The sequence below is a fragment of the Bos indicus genome, chromosome 19 (assembly GCF_029378745.1).
Source record: "Bos indicus isolate NIAB-ARS_2022 breed Sahiwal x Tharparkar chromosome 19, NIAB-ARS_B.indTharparkar_mat_pri_1.0, whole genome shotgun sequence".
NCBI lineage: Eukaryota > Metazoa > Chordata > Mammalia > Artiodactyla > Bovidae > Bos > Bos indicus.
The window spans coordinates 36564919-36583658 of record NC_091778.1 but is presented as its reverse complement, the minus strand read 5'-3'; the positions used below and the strand labels follow the sequence as shown (position 1 = coordinate 36583658).

The window sequence follows — 18740 nt, the reverse complement described above, 5'->3', positions numbered from 1 at the left end:
GTCCACCTGGACACCCTCCTCTAAGCCCTGGCTTTGATGCCTCGGGGGCATCTCCCAGGGCCTCCCTGCACCTGAGAAAACTGTACACCCCCCAGAACCCCACTCGAATCCCACACATCCCTCCCTGACCCCATAACACCAGTGACCACAACAACAGCTTGCTCGGGGCTGCACAAGCCATCCCACCACAAGAGCACCAGCTCCCTGAGTACAGGGGTTTGCTGTTTGTTCACAGCAGTTTCACTCTTGGGGCCTGGACCTGGGCCTGATGGACACCCAAAGCTGGACCCACCACCCTCCTGACACTCCCACTCTCCCCCAGGTGCCTATTCTCACTGCCCATAAGCTAGGCCTGTGGCCTCCCCATCACCAAAGGTGGCTAGAAGGGGGCCCATGAGTCAGCCTCCAGAGGGGTCACTGACTGCTGACCTCAGCCTGGGGGCCTCCGCCACCCCTGCCTTCCTCAGCTCTAAATAAGAGCCCTCGTCCTCAGCCCACTTGGCACAGCACCTGGTTGGCACACACACTCACACACTGGGTGGTTGGTCCCAAGCCACACCCCCAGCACTGTTCCCACGGCCAGACAAATCCCATTCTAACTGCTGGGGGCAAGCATCCAGGCCCCGGATGCACAGGAAGCCACCCCTCCCCATGGCCCTGCTGGTTCTGGGGCAGCATCTGTAGACGGGAGATCCCAACTCCACTTGGGCCCATGGGTGGGCACGGAGGCCATGTGGCTTTCTGTGTCAGGCACCAAGCGGGAATGGTGTGGCAGGGCACTGATGGGCCCCACGCCTCTCCAACTCCAAACCAGTCGCACCATGAGGTCAGAGCCAGGTGAGCCTGGGAGCACTTGAATGCACTGAGATGCTGAGGCCCCAGAGAAGGTCCCAGGGCAGCCAGACCAGTAGAAAGGGAATGGAGGTGACAGCCAGGAGGTGGCTAAGTTGGGATCAGCCCTGGTCTGTGGGACGGGGTACAGCCAGAGCCGCAGAGAGGGCACCACCTCTGACCTCTGCTCCAAACACCTGGGAGAAGGTGAAGGTGGATCCCACTCAACCAGCCAGGCTGCAGACCCCTCCCAGGAGCCATCCAGTTGCCAGTGTCACTGGATCCCCAGGTCTGGCAAGTACACAATCCTCCCAGCTCATCCGTCCACAAGGAGAGCAGGCCAGACCCGTCAGCAAACACTCCTGGGTCACTCCTCAGCAGCCCAAGGAGGTAACTACTGTGGCTGTTTCTACTCTCTGGATGGAGTTCCAGAGAGGTCAAATGATTTTCCCAAAATCACATAACTAGTAAGCAGGAGAGCTGAACTCAGAACTACTTCTGTCTGACACAGTGTCTCCCACCGTGGGGACCCCAGGCTCTGCGGCAGCTCTCCTCACACTGCGATTCTCCCCTACAGCTGCTGCAGCTGACTACCTCACCCTGGGTCTGAAGAGCTGAGGCCTGAGGCTATAATGGTGGGCGCTGCTTCTGCCTGAGCCAGGAGGCAAGGAGCCAGCGGTGGGGGTACCCCAGGGACCATGCCTGGAAGACAGCCCAGCCCAAGATTCCTGGGCCTTCCAAGCAGAGGTGACCAGGATGGGGCACTCAGAAGCCTGCAGCATGCCACCGGATTGCAAGGGGCAGGTCTGTGTGGCCGGGAGAACTTGCGGGATGTCCAGCAGGTCACGGCTGCTCCAGGTAAGGCTCTGAGCAGCTTGAGGCCTGTAACGGGGACAGAATCAAAAGAATCAAAGGCCAGGAGAGCCCAGACTGGCACGACTGTTCCCAGCAGCTGGGCAGCCTCACATGGAGGCTGTGACTTGGCCAGCTCCCAGTCAGGTGGCGGGTATCACAGTGACCACTGGCATCTCTGCCTGGGCTGGGTGCCTATGCCCCACCCAGACCTATTTTATTGATGTTTCTCCTAAAACCATAGAGAAAATCCACAGGCCACATTCACAGCCCACTCCCCCACTATTCAGAGCTGGAAACTGGTACTTGGAGCAAAGTCACCCAGGCAAAACCCCTGGAAACTAAGGAGCAGAGACACAGCAGACAGCTCTGTGTGCACATGTGTGTATGTGTGTGTGTGCATGAGATGTCAGGGGTGTGGGGAGTCCTCACAGGCACTTGGTAAACACACCACCACCAAGAAAGGCTGAGAAAAAGACCCACAGTAGGAGCCCTGGCACCACAAACTTGCCAAACATGCAGGGACCCTCCATACACAGAAGGCAAGGTTGCAGGGCTCTGTGGTCTTTAAGGACTCGGTTTAAGAAATGTGGGGGACATCCCTGGCGGTCTAGTGGTTAGGATTCTGCACTTCCACTGCAGGGGACCTAAGTTGGATCCCATCTCTAATCTGGGAACAAACATCCCAAAAGTTGCAGGGCATGGCCAAAAAAAAAAAAAAAGAAAGAAAAGTGGGACAACATCCTCAACCAGGGATGTACAGGTCTATCTAGCTCCTGCTCAGCGGGTACATACGGTTAGATTAGACAGACAGGAAGCTAGATTCGCTTTGCTGGAAGAGGCCTTAGCAAGCAAGGAGGCTAGCTCTCCATTTTATAAATGGGAAAACTGAGGCTGAGACTTGTTCCAGGTCACAAAACACGTCATGGGCCAGGAGGAGATACATGATAAAGACAATAGTTAACACCACAGCAGTGGAAGCCCAGGTTGACTGGCAGGGGTCCCAGATGTTGCTAGGAGGGGAAGGGGAGACAGGCACTGGGATCTCCCACCTGAGCCAGGACAGGTAACTACAGCAGCAGAGGTGGAGTGTGAGGCACCCTCAGTGGGCTGGACCCAGAGAGCCCCAAGGGGTGGCAAACCTGTCCTGATCCCAGCGTCTCCAGAGCCGGCATGCCCGCCAGCCACAGCACCCACGCACAGAGGCTCTGGCACCCAGCAGACTCAGTGCCCCAGCAGGGACTGGGCTGGGAGCTTTTAGGCAGGCAGCTAACACATGACTACCGGTGGGGCCAAGTCATCAGGAGGTGCCTCCGGATGGAGAGGGCCACCCTCTGCCAGGTCCCCTGAGGCTCTGGGCCTCAGGTTTCTGCAGCATCCGAGAGGGGACCAGGGCAAAGCCAAGAAAGCACTGACTAGTTGGGTCGATAGAGGGGCCACTGAGGAGGCGCTCAATGTCCCCCTCCCTGGGAGGATTCCCAGGTGGCAGGACCCCTGCATAGGTGTGAACAGAGTGATCAGTATTTGTCAGGCACTTACTACCTTCCAGGCACTAAGAGCTCAAATAGCCCATGTAATCCCTTCTTATGACTTTCTGGGTGAGGAAACTGAAGCTCAGAAAGCTTGAGTCACCTACCCAGGGTCATACAGCCTTTCATAAGTGAGCACCTAGTGTGGGAGGTTGAAGAGAACTCAACTTCCCATCTCCTTATCTCCTCCAAGCCCCAAGGCCAGATTGTGGACATGACACTGTATTCCTAGCCTCAGTCCTCAGGGTTCCTGCAATGCCAGGTGGTGATGAGACACAAATAGCCCCTCTCTCAGCACACAAAAGCAGAGGCAAGACCCTTGCAAGCGCCCCTGATCTATGGCCATTCAGGCCCCGCTTGGAACATCCAGGGAAGGGGCACTCACCACCTCATGGTCAACTGGAAGAATCCTTACAAAGCACTTGTCTCAGGGAAAGCTAGCATGTAACCTACAAACACCTCCTTCCTGGTCCCTGCCCAAGGCAGACATCATTAATCCATCACAGAGCACTTTATCACTACAGCCTGTGGTGGCCACGCCCTCTTTTCTAATCCAGACATTATCTATCAGACTCAGCACAAGGGCTTGAAAAATGTAACCCGTCATCTGCCGGTGGGGAGACGGAGGCTCTGAGAAGGGTGCCTCACCCAGTCACACAGGGAGCAAGGGGTCTGGGCCACACTTGGAGGGTGCACCACAGGGAGAAAGGGCAGCTCAGGGTGCAAAGGCAGGAGAGGGGCATCCCTGGCATGGGGAGGGCAGGCTGGCACCTCAGGGTCCAGTAAGCAGGCTAAGGCTGGTTGGGGAGAGCCCAACACCTCTGCCCTCACAGTCTGCAGTGATGATGGCCATCTCCTGTGCCTGCCCACCTTTCCCAGACACAGTCCTTCCCCTTCCCCAGATGTCACCCACAGGCTGCAAACATTTGGAGTCAACACTGTGCAGGCCCTCAGGGTGGGGCCCCGTGTGAGGCCTGAGGAGAGCTGTGTGCTGGTGATGGGCCTGGCCGACGCTCAGCTGTCCCTGGGCCCTCCCCACTTCCAGGCCCACCTGCCCAGTTTCCAGCCACCAACACCAGTCTTTCCTGGTGCAGTGGCAGGCCAGGGAGCAGCTCCCCACTACAAAGAGCACACTTGGGGAACCTGCTCTACCAAGCTCGCAGGGCCCCTCAGGCCTGGGCCTTCCTCAGGCCTCTGGGCTGCTCCGCAGCAGGGACTCCCAACCCTGAGCCCACGCCCTCTACGTCCTCCCAGCACCGCAGAGCCAACAGGCTCCTCCTCCTCTCCAAAGCTGACCCCCTTCCCCCTACCTCCCCCCTCAGTCTCCTTCTTTCCTCACACCCCCCGCACCCTGTGAGGTCACTGGGCAGCCCAACCATTTCCCCAGTCACCCCAGTCAACAAGCCTGGCCTCCTCCCTCCTCTTCAGCCCCCAAATCCACTCCCTCCCCAGGTCCTGTGCATTTTATCTCCTGAATGATCAAAGCCATCCTCCCCCTCCTTGCCCACAGACCCCTCCTGTCCAGGCATTGCTATCTGGACACTGCAACAGGCTCCTTATGGATGTTCCTGTGGTGACCCTCGCCCCACGTGGTCCAGTCTCCAAATCACAGCTAATGGGAATGCTGGAAATCCATCGGTTAGGAATCAGTGGAAGCCCACCACTTCCTTGAGGCCCTTTTAGATTCTCTGGCCCTGGGCTTCTTCTGTCAGGACCAGAAGGTGCTTTTCCACCTTGTGTGAGAGTTGGTTTTGCCTTGGCCCCATCTCTGGCCAATCTCAGAAGTCCAGAGAGATTGAGGAAGGCCTGGAACAGAGCGGGCACCCAGTAAATGTTTGCTGCTCAGACAGGACAAAGGAATAAGCTGCTGAACAGAGGCATGGATGAATCAATGAATGAGGAGACCGTTGCATGTACCGATGGGTGGTCAAGCGTGTAGATGGATAAACGGGGCTGACATGTGGATGGATGGATGGAGGATGACTAGAGGGGTGGGTCAGTTAGGTGGGTGAGAAAGGTCTGGATGAGTTGGGTGGATGGATGTTTGAGTGCATTAGTGGATGGACGGATGGACTGAGCAGATGGATGGACAGATGGACAGAGTGGGTGAATGGATGTTTGAGTGGATGGATGAATGAGTGGAAGGACAGATGGACAGATGAATCTATGGATGGGTGGGTGGGTGGGTGGATGGATGGATGAATGGGTGACTGGATAGCTGGCGGGGGAGGTGAATGGATGGAAGGATGGCTGGATGGGTTGGGTAGGTGGATGAAGAGTTAGATGGATGGATGATGGATAGAGGGTGGACGAGAGGTCACATAGCTGGGTGGATGGGCAGGTGGGTAAAGAGATGAGTGTCTGGATGGAAGGATGACTGGGTAGACAGGTGGACACCCGTGCCCCAATCTTACCTCTGGAGCCCTATCTTCTAAGTAACGGTGCTCACCAAGCAAGTGACCGTCTTCAAGGCTGCATTAGCTGTGGCTGCCATTGCCCCACCGGCTGGAGAGGCCTCAGCGGCTGGAAGACCCTGAAGGTGACAGAGCACAGTTACCATTCTCCTTGCTGGGGGGAGCTCAACAGTCATCAACTCCCACACAAACCCCCATTTCTGTTTGCTTTCCCAGGATCCCGTGGAAGGTGGAGGACCCTGTGAGTCTGTTCATAACAACCCTTCAGAACCAGAGAAAGGCAGTCCGATGCGGGCCCCCAGAGAAGGTGACTGCTGACAGTTACTGAATGCCCATTGCATGCCAGCCACTTGGTAGGCGCTTCACAGACACCAACTCAGGCAAGCCTCACGACGTTGGAACCCTATGAAGTCGGAGCCGCTGCTGCTCCTGCTGCAGAGACGGGGCACCTCCTCAGGTCAGAGGCCCTCAGGGTGTGGCTTGCGCACCTGGCTAGCTGCAGAGCCTTCAGCACACCAACCACAGGCCCCGCTGTGAGCGGACAGCCCCTGCCTTCCTCTGCAGCACACCATGAGGTCTGGGCAGGGGGAAGGGGGCATTGGGGAGTCTTTGGAGGCGAGTCCACCTGAGATGTCCTCTGGCCACAGTGCCCATGCAGGCCACTCTCTCGCAGCTACCATTGGCGGGCATCCACAGTCACGCTGGATCTTCCAGCTGGGATTAAGGGAACTGGTGGTGAGTCAGCCCCGTATCACAAGCCTTCTCAGGCAACGCCAGTGGTGGGTTTAGAAGCATACAAACCCAGTTTCAGTTGCAACTCTGCCTCTCACCAGCTGTATGACCTTGGCTGAGTCACTTCCTGGCTCGGGGCACCTGCTCATGCTTTTAGGAGGTGGCCTGGCTGGTCTCCCTTCACTCCAGGCTCACCTCAAGACACCCAGCCCTCAGCCCCCTGCTTCCCCATCCCTCATGGTTCCCAAAGCAGCAGCCAGGGGCCTTGCCATTGGCCCCTCTAAGAACGATGGAGGCTCGACCCCAGACTCCCAACAGGCAGCTGGACTTTTGAGAGAGGACTAGTTCCGGGGCCTCTGACCTCTTGTCCTTCTCCTGGAGTGGACACCCACTGTGTGTGGCCCTGGGTGCTGGGTTCCTTGCCTCACTGATACTCCAACCTTCACAGCCCACCCTGAGGGATAGATGGGAAAACTGAGGCTGAGCAGGGCGAGGTCACCGAGAGCTGGAACTCTGAGCAGGGGAGATGACATCTGGCCATGGGGAGGGCAGACGGAGGAGCGCCTGCCTCCCACTTGCTGGGGTCATTCGGCCTGCCTTCCCCGGGCTCTCAGCCTCTGCCTCCCTGCTCCCTAAAACGGGCTTTCTCCTGTGAGGGAAGCAAACCAGCTCCAGAAGGAGGAGACAGAGCCTTTGAGCAGAGCAGGGACTTGCCCCGGCTCACAAAGACACACGGTGAGTGGCAGCTCAGGGACAAGAGCCCAGCGCTCCATCTTCCCCTGCAGTGGCCACGGCCCATGAGACAGATGTGACCCCCAACCGTCGGAGGTTCACTAAACATATTCCTGAGGGGGGGTCCACAGTCCTGAACAGGGAAGGTCAGAGCAGGGGCAGGGTCTTCAGCTGACAGGGATGACCTGACCTGACAGCGAGACTGTCCCTCAGCCTCCCAGCAAGGGAGGGGAGCCCTCTGCTTTCCCCCCAGGACCATCCTGTCAGTCAGGGGCAGGACCCTTCCCCTTGCTGCTCAGCCTTGCTCCAATGCCATGGGGGAAGTGCACTGGGCACCAGCTGGGCACCACACGGCTCCACCACCACAGTCACCGTCCTCACCAACGACAGCCTCCCCTGGAGGGTGGGGCTCGGGGACCAGCGAGCCTCAGCCCTGCATTCGAGGCCTGATCACCCCCTAGCTCCCAGTGGGAACTTCCCTGGGCCTCAGGCTTCTCATCTGCAAAATGGGGAGGCTACAAAGAGGGTGTCCAGCACAGCAGACGCCCAGTAAATGCCGGCCATCCCAGGGTTCTAAGAGGACGACACCTCCTGTGTGGCCCGGTCTGTTGCTCTCAGGACGCACCCAACAGGCACTGAAGCAGGAGAGCCCTGAGCTCTGCAGGGGTTGGGTCTGGCCGCCCTGCCCCCACCCCCCAGCTCTGTGCCCAGGGTGTCATCTCTGGCAAGGGTGCCAGTAAGTGCCGGCTACAGGAACCACAGCGACCACAACCCCTCAGGCCCCTCAGATACCACGGCCTGGAGACAGGGGCTGGATGCACTGACCACAAGGCTAGGCTGAACCAAGCGGCCAGGAGGGATAAATGTCCACTCTCTGAGCCCTGAGGTGAAGCCAGGGCAGGAAGTTCTGGCCCCCAGTGTGGAAGACAGGTCACGCCAGGCACCAGGAAATACTTCCGAGGGTATTTTTATCTTGAGAACATCCTTCCACGAGGAGTAGGAGCAGAAGGGAGACAGGGTGTCCTTGGCCCCGGGCCCCTGGAAGCAGCAGAGGACCAAGACTCCTTGTGCCCTTTGCTAGAGTGGCCATTACAGACACTGCCCCATCCCTGGGCCTCCTTGGGTCCCGGGACCAAGTGGGGCCTGGGGGATCTTGGGATTACTCATGGGGCCCCCAGCTCTGCTCAAACTCACTGTGTGACCTAGGGCAGGCCCCCATCCCTCTCTGGACCTCCCTCTGGGAGGCAAACTTTCCTGAGCGCTCGCTCACTGCTGGACTCAGCTGGGCACCAGGGGCTCTGTGGTGGACCGGCAGGGTTTGTCTACAAGGGGCACTTCATCAAGCAGGAAGACAGCGAGCTAGGTAGCAGCCACAACAGGCAGGATCAGAGACATGGTCAGAGCCTTTGGAGGCCATGGGAGGAATATGACCCAGTCAGGGGCAGGGGACTCCCTGGAGAGGGCCCAGCTCAGACTGACCACACACTGCCAGGAGCACTCGGGGTCCCAGAGAGCAGGGTGCACATTGGCTCTGCTCCTCACACACTAGGCCTTGGGCAAAGCTCGCCCAACTCTGAACTCTGTTCCTACTACATGTGAGGGGGCTGGCCCTTCCAGCACCTGCATTCAGGATCCTAAAGATTTGGGGCTGAGCAGGGTGGAGAAAGAGACCCTAAAAGCAGGAAGACGAGGCGCTGAGTGCCTGTGCACTTCACACCGATGTGTAGAAGCAGAGGTGCCGAGAGGCCCTGCACGTTATTTTAATGAGTTTGGACTTGGCCCCAAGAGCAATGGGCGCCAGAGAAGAGTTTGAAAGTATAAAACCAGAGGCAGTATGGCTTGCATTCCAATCTTGTCTCTGTCCCTTCCTGGATGGCCTTGAGCAAGTCATAACTCTCTGAGCCCAGTTTTCTCACCAGTGAGATGGGATGAATAACGTTATCTATTTCATGTGGTCATGATGGGTTTCATCAGTTTAGTACATGGAGCTGGAAATACCCTGGTTCCCCCACACCTCCCCACCACCTCATCTCTGAGCCTCTGACTCACCCTGGGAGGGTCACAGGTCCCTTCATGGAGGGCCTGGACTGGACTTCACTCCAAGCAGGAAGGGGAGAGCAGATAGGGCGGGAGGGACCATGCGGTGAGCAAAGGCACCGTGGTGTCCGTTTTCCTTACAGCTGTAATTTATCAATCTTCAACTTAAGTCTCAAACAGTTTCTAAGTGTGCACAGCAGAGCAGAGACCTGAGACAAAGGGGCAAGGAACGCCCTGGGATGTGAAAGGCCACGAAACAAAAGGCTGGAAAATTGGCCACCATAAAAATATTCGTGATGTTGCTTATTAAAATGCATTATAAGCAAAATGGACAGTAAATGATACGTTTGCTATAGAAAGGGCTGATATACTTAGTATATAAAGGGTTCTTATAAATCAACAAGAGAAAAGGACACAGTGGGAGTGTGAACCCCCCATCCTCAGTGGGGGGCGTCTCAGGAGTGTCCACACCCAGAGCCGCAGCCTGGGCTGGGCCCTCACCTCGGAAAACCCTGCTCTGCGTTTCATCTTTCAAATTCCAAGGATGCCTCCTCTAGGAAGCCTTTCAAGATTTCCCTGGGTCCCCTGCTGCTCCCTGCCAGGTCCCGGCAGCACGTTTCTTAGAGCCCTGGAATTGAATGTCTAGCTTCTGCTGAGTGCCCGGCACTGCACCCAGGAACAGTCCAGGTGAGATGGCCCACGTGTCTTTGAGCAAGGAGGAAGTAAGTTGCAGAGAGAAGCATTGTGTCCACCAACACCAGGCCCTGAGCAGCAGATCCAAGCCCCGCACCCATGACCTGGCCTCTGTCCCTCTGCATCCAGCCACCTCCTCCCTAAGGAGTCCTCCTGACTGAGGACCACCTTGCTTCACGGCAGGCTGGGCGCAGTGTGAGGCCTTCCAGGCAAAGGTCAGGCAGGACACAGCTTGACTCCTGGCCTCAGTGCCCCGTGGACCTGGACGCTTGCTACAGGAGCAGAGGGACACTTGTTTTCTCAGCTTTCCTCTTCTCCCCGTCCTCATCTTGTAAATATGGCTTTATTTTGGGAACAGAAGATTCACTAGGAAGGCCTGACAGACCTCTGAGGTCCAGGGTTCACCCTGGGATGGGCCGGAAGCTGTGCTCGGAGATCAGGAGGCCGGGAAAATAGGGTGGGCTTCCGGAAGACCCATCATTCCACTCAGGATCTTCTGGAGAGCTGGGCTCCAGGAGCACAAGCGAGGCCTTGGGCTCCGCCTGCTCGACGGACGGGGCATTCACTCCTTCGGCAGACAGCGCCTGGGCCTCCACTGTATGCAGACACGGTGCTCAGGGCCAAGACTGCGTGGGGGCAAGGCAGACAAAAACCATGCTGGGGAAGAAAGAACCGAGTCATACCTGAAGCAAAGTAGGCACAGGAAGACCTCTCTGAGGGGGCGACACGTGACTTGAGACAGCAGCGTTCTTGGAAATATGCGAAAGGACAAAGACCTTGAGGCTGGGATGTTGCTCCATGTGCTCAACGAGCTGGAGGGAGGCAGCGGGGCTAGAGCTGCGTGTGCCGGGGCACCCGAGCCTCCTCTTTCTCATCTGCCAGCAGTAAGAACAATCCACGCCCCAGAAATGGCTTTTGGAGGAAATGCTCCCACATCCTGCCTTGCTCGAGGAGACTGAGGCTCAGGGTGGCAAGGCAGCAAGCTAGAGGGCGTCTGACCCTCTGACCCACACAGCCTCACACTGGCCTCCACCACAGAGGCTTTTCCAACCCTAACAACTGGAACTGTGCACCTACGTGGACACTGTGACACATGTTACTTCCATTCACACTATGGTTCCTTCGGATAGTCACAACAGACTGGGGCTCAGAGAGGGTGAGCACCATGCCCAGGGTCACACAGCTGGTCCACCCAGAGCTGGGCAGGAATCACTGGAGTCCAGATTCAGGGCGACGGAAACCAAGACTCAGGCACTGACCACATGTCTGGCCCAGATGTCTCCAGGAAAAACCACAGTTTTCTCCAAAGGGCTAAGGACTGCCTCCTACAGGAAGCTTTCCCCGGCTGCCTCTCCTTCATGGCAAACCAGTACTGTGGGAGGCCAGGGGCTGCAGAGCCCAAGACTAGGGGGCAGGGGCATGGGGTCTGGACCGTATTAGGCCCTGCTGTGCTGCGTGGCCTTGAGCCACTGGCCCTCTCTGAGCCTGTGCCCAGGAAGATGAGGTAGATTGTGGGGGTGGTTTCCCCAAGAGCAGGAAAGGTGGCCCCTGAGAGCCCCAGGAAAAGCTTTCTCCTACCTGGAACTTTTATTTAGCACCAACTGTGTGCACCTTTCAACAATCCTGAGACTCTGCCCCAAGAGGAAGCAACAGGGTCAGAGATAGAATACAGTGCCCCAAGGCTACAGGCTAGTCAGTGCCATCCTCAGGCCGGACATCCTGGAGAGGCCGTGTGTACCCAGGGGCTGGGGCCCATGACCAGAAGCCAAGGGATGCGGAGGCTGCTCCCGCCTTCATCTGCACCGTCAGTGCTGCCAGCGGCCGGGGCTGGGGAGTCCTCCTGCACGCGGTCCCGGCCTCGCTGGCTCCGGCCTGCCCTCCTCTACATCTGAGCTACGTGTTTCTATGACTAATCTCTGTCTCATTTCCAGATCTGTGAAAGGGACCCAGTCCTACTGCCTGCCTGGTAGTCTACGCACAGTGCCCAGACCCCAGTCCAGCACACCAAGGTATGCACACACATGTGCATACATCCTGCGTGGACAGACGGCCTGGGGTGTGGTGTGTGTGACTCCAGGAGCGTCAGAGTATGCACGCACGTGGCCCAAGTCTGTTTCCCCAGAAACAGATCTAGAGTGGAGGGTTTGGGAGCAGGCAGTTTACTTGGGAGGTGACCAGAGAAGGACAGCAGCTGGAAGCAGGTGCTCTGGGAGCTGGAGGCTGCAGTGGCCGGGAGACAGGGTGCTGTGGTTCATCACACAGCTGCGTGGCCAGAGGTGGCGCTCATGCAGAGACCAGGGCATGAGGAACAAAGCTCACACACTGACCAGTGCGTGTCTACACACCCCTGCTCCTCTGGGAACATCAGCAAAGGGGCCTGGGCTGTGTCCTCACGAGGGCACATCTGTGCCTCCATCACATCAGGGCTGGACACCATGGGGTGAGTCTCCAAGTGTCTGTTCTTGCACGCGTGTATCTGTATGTGTGAGCTGTGTGTACACACGTGTGTAGGCGGTGTGACATAGCCATGCACACATGTTCAGGCTACATGCATGTGCATGCACTGAAGTCCGTCACCTGACCCTGGGTGCAGCTGTGGGGTGAAGGATATGGCTGTCCTGGTCACCCTGGTAATGGGGCAGGAGCTGGCTAAGCTGGGGCGCCTTGGTTCAAAAGAAGAGAAAAAAAAAATCAAACCACTGAACACAAAGAGGAGCAGGAGGGCTGAGAGGGCCAGGCTTGGCCCAGGCTCCAGTCGCAGCCTGGCCTGTCTGTCCTTGAGCCAGTGAGGGCTGCCAGAGCCAGGACACGAGTGCTCGACCCAGTGGGCAGACAGTCCGTGGTGTGGGGTCCCTTCGGAGACCGGGGAGTCCACCTGGGAAGGCAGCAGGCAGGGACGGGGACTGGGTGGGGCCGCCCTGCAGGTTCACCAGGCCCCAGAAGAGGGCGCTCCAGACGCCAGGCACATCAGGGCCGCTGGGCCAAGCCGCACGCGTCACCCTCTCCCGCCTGTTGAGGCGCTAACTGCACCGCCGCCTTGAGGCCGGGGCACTAACCCGGGTCGTGTGATGATTTATTCACGAGCTCCCGTCCCTTTCCCGTCCCCACGACCAGCTCGTCAGCCTCGCTGCCCTGCCGGCTGGGGAGGGAGGCGGATCCTTGCTCGCAAACATTGCCCGCTATTTATATCTCATCAGACGGAACCAGCCGGGCGCCGCTCCCCGCAGGCAGCCACCCGGCAGCGTCAGGCAGAGTCGAGGTGTGCACACTCTGCTCAGGAGCCTGGGCCAGACCTCCGCTCACAGCTACAGGGGCTTTGCCCTGCCTGCTCACTGCGTCCTGAGAAAGCCCTTTGAGGTAGGGTCTGCTGCTGTCCCCAGCGGGCAGATAAGGAAGCTGAGAGCTAAAGTGGCTTCTCCAAGGCCGAGAGCTCTAAGACCGAGAGCTGGGGACGAACCCCCTGCCAGGCCGCCCCCAAACCTGGGCCTTCGCTGCACAGCACAGACCTCCCCAGTTGAGTCCCAGAGGCGGGAGACTCATTACGATTCCTGTTTTACAGAAGAGGAAACTAAGGCTCAGAGAGGTGAAGGGACTTGCCCATGGTCATGCAGCCAGGAAGGAAAGCCAGACATATGACCCTGCCTGGTAATGTGCCCCAGGCAATGCCCTGGTGACCCTCCGGTGCATGCAGGGAGCAACCTCCAGGGGGAGAGAATGGCTCAGCATAGCCAGTCCCCACTGCTACCTGAAGCAGAAGCCATGTGGGGGCCCTTCACCCTGCGAGGTGGCCCTGCCTCAACACCCAGCCCACCTTCCAAACAGCTGTGGAGGCCAGCTTGCCGGGCTCTGGTGCCTCCAAGGGCCCAGCTGTCAGCACAGGGACAGTGTGAAGAGGCTTGGCATCCTACTGCTAACCTCTGACCATCACCCTCACAGACAAGGGGCCCCTCACTAGGCCACAGCGGCACTGGATGGGGGATTCCGGGAATCCCTTGCCCATCCCCTAGGCATCCCGTAATCTCTGGCTTCTCCTGAGACCCTGGGAACTGAGCCAGCTAGAACTCTGGCTACCGAAAGGCAGTCCAGGCCCCTCTCAGAGCCTCAGTGTCCTCATCTGTAAGACAGGTGCAGACAGGCCCTCTAGAGGGGCTGTGCCCTTGAGACGTGGGGCCAAGCACTGGGCCTTCACAGTCACCGCTCCGCTTGTGGCCACAGAGTAGGCTTTCATGTTGACGTTTGCAAAGCGGGAAGCAGCCCACCTGCGACCCACAGAGCTGCATGGGCTTTGCAGTGTGCCAGTTCTGGGCTCAAATTCCATCTCTGACTACTTGGTTGCATGTCTAGGCACCTGGCAGCCCCTCTGAGCCATGGTCTCCCTGCCTTCCTGCAGGCCTGTCCAGGTGTGTGACGGACTCCGCTCCGGCTTCAGCAAGCGCCTGAGAGCCAAACAGCTCCTCATTCCACTCGACCCCAAAGCCGGGGCAGCAGACACCCCTGAGGGACACCTCCACCTGGGCCTCCCCTCGGGGGCCCAGTGAGGGCCCGCAGTGCCCCGGACACAGGGCACAGCCCCTTCCTACTCTCCCCCAGCCAGTCCACAGCCCTGCCTGAGTGCCGACTACGTGCAATCCTAGGGATGCAGGTCAGACGAGGCCAGGCCCTGGGCAGGTCACTGGCCTCTCAGGGCCTCGTTCCCCATCTGTACTGTGCGGGCATTCAGATGTGACTGCTTTGAGGACCGACAAGTTCATAAAGAGCCTAGAGAAGAGTGACCACCATCACCATCATGAGCAGCAGCAGCATTTCTGTGCCAGGCACCAGGGGGACAGCAGGAGGGACCCACTCACTCCAGCACTGGCCATGCTGTGCCTTCATGGTCTGTTTGCAGGCCTGCCAGGCCCCAGGAATCCTCGAGCATGTCCATGCAGCCCTTTTCTGTGGCCCCAGCACGGCCTAGAAAGAGTTTCTGGAAAGAAGATGAGCACGCGTTTTCCGAGGGTTTGCCTCTTGCAATGCTGAACCCCAGCAGCCCCCGCTGGCAGGGTGCCAGCCGCTGGCAGCTTCTGCCTCATCCCTTGGCCTGGGTCTGGGGTCACCCCCTGCCCTCCATGGCCCCTGGGTTTCTTTGTGTCACACAAACCCTGGCCACACTAGGTGTCCTGAGCTTCTGGACCTGATTGTGCTGGAGTCGCCCAGCACAATGCTGGGCAGGAGCGAGGGCTGATGTCTGTGTGCAGAACCAGAAATGAGTGTGCAGGCCCACCAGGACTTTATCTCGATGCTCTCCCTTAAGCCTCCCAAGAGTCTTGCTTTGACATCAGAAGAAACTGAGGCACAGGAAGGTGGCCTCTGAACACTGAAGACCATGTGGGCTGTGACCAGCAATGGCAACAGCCCCCTTGAGCCCTGGTGGCACTCCCAGCCCCGAGCTTAGGGAAGCCACATTCTAGCCCCAGTGTAGGCCCTCAGTGGAGACGTGGAGGCTGGAAGGTGGAGCAGGAGGTACCTGGAGGCTGCATCGGGTCTCTGAGGCCTGCTCTGTATAGTGGATTGTAGGGACAAGCCCAGCACCTGGCAGTGGGCACTCAGCCATCAGCTGTGGAAGGAAGGGCAGGGGGTCCTAACTGTCCAGGGTCTACCAGCCTCCTGCCACTCAGGCCTCCACCTCCTATTGATAGGTCACCGGTTCAGGGGTCTCAGGCCCCCAGAGGGGCATTAAAGGTCCTGACACCAGGTTAACAGCCAGCAGACAGTGATGGCCCCATAAGCAAAGAAGAAGAGGCGCCAGGCCTGGCACAAAGGCAGGGAGTTGCAGAGACTCTGTGCCCATGAGCAAGGCCAGCATGGGGGCGAGGTGAGCAGGCCGGCCCTGAAAGTAGCCAGGGATGTGGGGACAGACCATTTGGGGCCCTGAAGCCGGGCTTCTGAAGGCTACTCTATCAGCCACAGCCAGACTTCTAGACAGAGGCTCAGAGGGGGCACCTCAGGCCCCATAAAGTCCCCAAACCCCTCTGAGCCTCATGCCTTCCTCTGTAAATGGGGTAAGAAGAGCACTGGCACCTGCCGAGGTCACCTCAGGGAAGCCACGCATCAACACCTACGAAAGCCCCAGGCAGCAGAAGCTTCCAGGAGCATGCTTTCCTGAGACCCCGGAGCCTGTCCTCCCTGCAGCTGGGGAGAGAGGTGGAGAGGTGACGGGGTCAGAAAACCCATGAGCTAGGGAGGTGCTGGGACAGAGTGCAGGACAGGGGACAGCAGAAGGCACTGGGACCTAAATGTTATTGAGGGTCTGAGCAGAACACGCAGGGCAGTGGGGCCCAAAGCCTCAGGTGCTGTGTACTCGCAGTGGCATGGCTCTCCCCCACCTGCACCACTGGCTAATCCGTGTCACTGTCACAGTGCACGAGCTCCTCACTCCTGCTTACACGTTCAGACACGTGCCCTCCACAGTCACGGCTCTGCGCAGCCACAGAACACACAGCCAAGCACCCCTCCTGCTCACTGGCCATCCATTCACAGCCTAACCCTGTCTACAAGACTGGTCCCAAGCCTACCCTCTGAACCCATTTGCTTGGGTTCTACCCCCTGAGGATGCTGTATTGTAGGAATGGGGATACAGAAAGGAGGGTGGGGGTCCATGAGACCCTGCACTCCCACAGCACCCGCACCCCAGGCCAAGGGGAGCCAGGTGGCTTGGACTCCCTCCAGATCCAGCCACCAGCATAGTGCTGATGGGAGCTCCTGCCAGCTCCTCAGTGCTGACAGGCTGATTAGGGGGTGGGGGGCCAGCTGGGCCCCCGCCTCCCACTGGAGCAGCTGCAGCCTTTGAGGGGTGCCACAGGAGGGGCTCCTGTCCCCTGCCTGCCTTTCTGCCCTCCCTGCAGCAGGCAGACACACCCTTCCCTGGGGAGCCCACGCCTGGGGGACTGGGCACTGCAGGGCATACACATGTCCACAACTGTGGTCCTTAAGTGAGCACACGCTGAGTGCCTACTGTGTGCCAGGCCTGTGGGACCCAGGGTTCCCATGGCTCCACTTGGGTCTGGAGTGGGCGACGTGACGCTATTGGACTCCCAGCAACACGGGGCTCAGGGGCTCCTCAGTTCACTGCAATCCACTCCTATGAAGGCACACGCCAAAAAGACGTGAACCCAATTGCAGCCTGACACACCTGACCCGGCGAGCAGCGTCCACCCCAGCCTCTCCCCTCAGGCCCCTACTTGGTTCCTCCCCAAGTCCACATGGATCTCTGCTCAGACGACCCTGCCCTCTCACAGGTTCTCTGGTCACTAACTCAGTCGCCCATGAACATGTGAGGGCTGGGATTCTCTTTTTGCTCAAGAGTGTTTCTTAGAGCAGTTTTAGGTTTACAACAAAATTGAGGGGAGGGAATAGAGAGCTCCATTTACACTGACCCTGCACATGCACATCCTCCCCATCATCAGTATTCCTCAATAGAGCAGGACCTTCACTATGACCCATGGCCCTGCCTGGGCCCGTCACCCGGAGTCCACAGGTTACATCAGGACCCGCTTGCGGTGCTGTACAGCCTGTGGGTGTGGACAGATGGACAAAGACTTGTATCTGCCACGACAGTATCACACAGAACGGTTCACTGCCCTAAAAACCCTGTGCTCTGCCTACCCATCTCCCCTTCTCCACCCCTGGCAACCACCAATCTGCCTGTTGTTTCCATAGGTCTGCCTTTTCCAGAACATTTGGTAGCTGGAATCACATGGCACAGCATCCAGCCCTTCAGGACTGGCTTTCATGCAGATGGCTAAGTATGCATTTGGGTTCTTCCATATATTTTCATGGCTTCAAAGCTCGTTTCTTTTTAGCACTAAAGGATACTGCACTGTCAGGGTAGACCACAGTTCATTTATCCATCACCTACTGAAGGACATCTTGGTTGCTTCCAGGTTTTGGCAATAACCAATAAAGCTGCCTGAAACATCTGCATGCAGGGGTTTGTGTGGATACAAGTTTCCAGCTTCCTTGGGTAAATCCCAAGGCGTATCACTGTTGGGCATACAGTAAAGTATGTTTAGTTTTATAAGAGCCAAACTGTCTTCCAGAGTGACTGTACCACTTGTGCCCCATCAGCCGTGAGGAGAGTTCCTGTTGCTCCTTCTAAAGGTATGGAGCGGTGTCTCACTGCTGTTTTGACTTACCCTTCCCTGCAGAAAAATGATATAGAGCGTCTTTTCATATGTTTACTTGCCATCTGTGTATCTTCTTTTGCTGAGGCATCTGTCCAGGTCTCTGGTCCATTTTTTTCCCTATTGTCTGTCATTTGTTCTCTATTGCTGAGTGTTAAGAGTTTTTGGTTTATTTTGGATAACAGCCCTTGATTAGATGTGTCTTTTGCAAATATTTTCTCCCTGTCTGAAGCTTGCCCTCTCATTCTATTGACATCATCTTTCCCAGAGCATTTAATTTTAATGAAGTCCATCCAGCTTGTCAATTATTCCTTTCATGGATCATGCCTTTGATATTGCATCTGAAAAGCCGTTAACTATACCCAAGGTCATCTTAGTTTTCTCCTACACTGTCTTCTAGGAGTTCCGTAGCTTTGTGCCTTACATTTACATTTATGACCCAGTCTGGTGAAGGGTCATGTGGTCTGTGTCCAGACTGTATCCTTCGCGTGTGGACATCCAGTGGTTCCAGCACTGTTTGTTGAAAGACTACCCTTGCTCCACTGTACTGCCTTCGCCCCACTGTCAATGATCTGTTGGCTGTGTTTGTGCGTGTCTATTTCTGGGCTCTCTCTTTTGCTCCATTGATCTATCTGTCTGTTCCATTGCCAATCCCACACTGTCTTGATTACTGTAGCTTTATAGTAAGTCTTTAAGGCAGTTAGCATCAGGCCTACAACTTTGCTCTTCTCCTTCAATAGTTGGCTGTTCTGGGTCCT

General features: G+C 57.5%; 1 protein-coding gene across 3 annotated transcripts in view; it reads right to left on the bottom strand.

Moving 5' to 3' along the window:
• KCNJ12 (potassium inwardly rectifying channel subfamily J member 12) overlaps nt 1-18740 on the bottom strand; it is a 37744-nt gene that overhangs the window by 4955 nt on the left and 14049 nt on the right. Inside the window, exons 2-3 of one of the 3 annotated variants that reach the window (XM_070773247.1) lie at nt 5627-5745; nt 1534-1713 (exon numbers count right to left, since the gene is read on the bottom strand). The gene's annotated coding sequence lies outside the window, so the exon portion shown is untranslated. Of the gene's footprint in view, nt 1-1533; nt 1714-5626; nt 5746-12397; nt 12484-18740 lie in introns of all 3 variants that reach the window. The other 2 variants (XM_019981504.2, XM_070773246.1) reach the window with 2 other exon arrangements.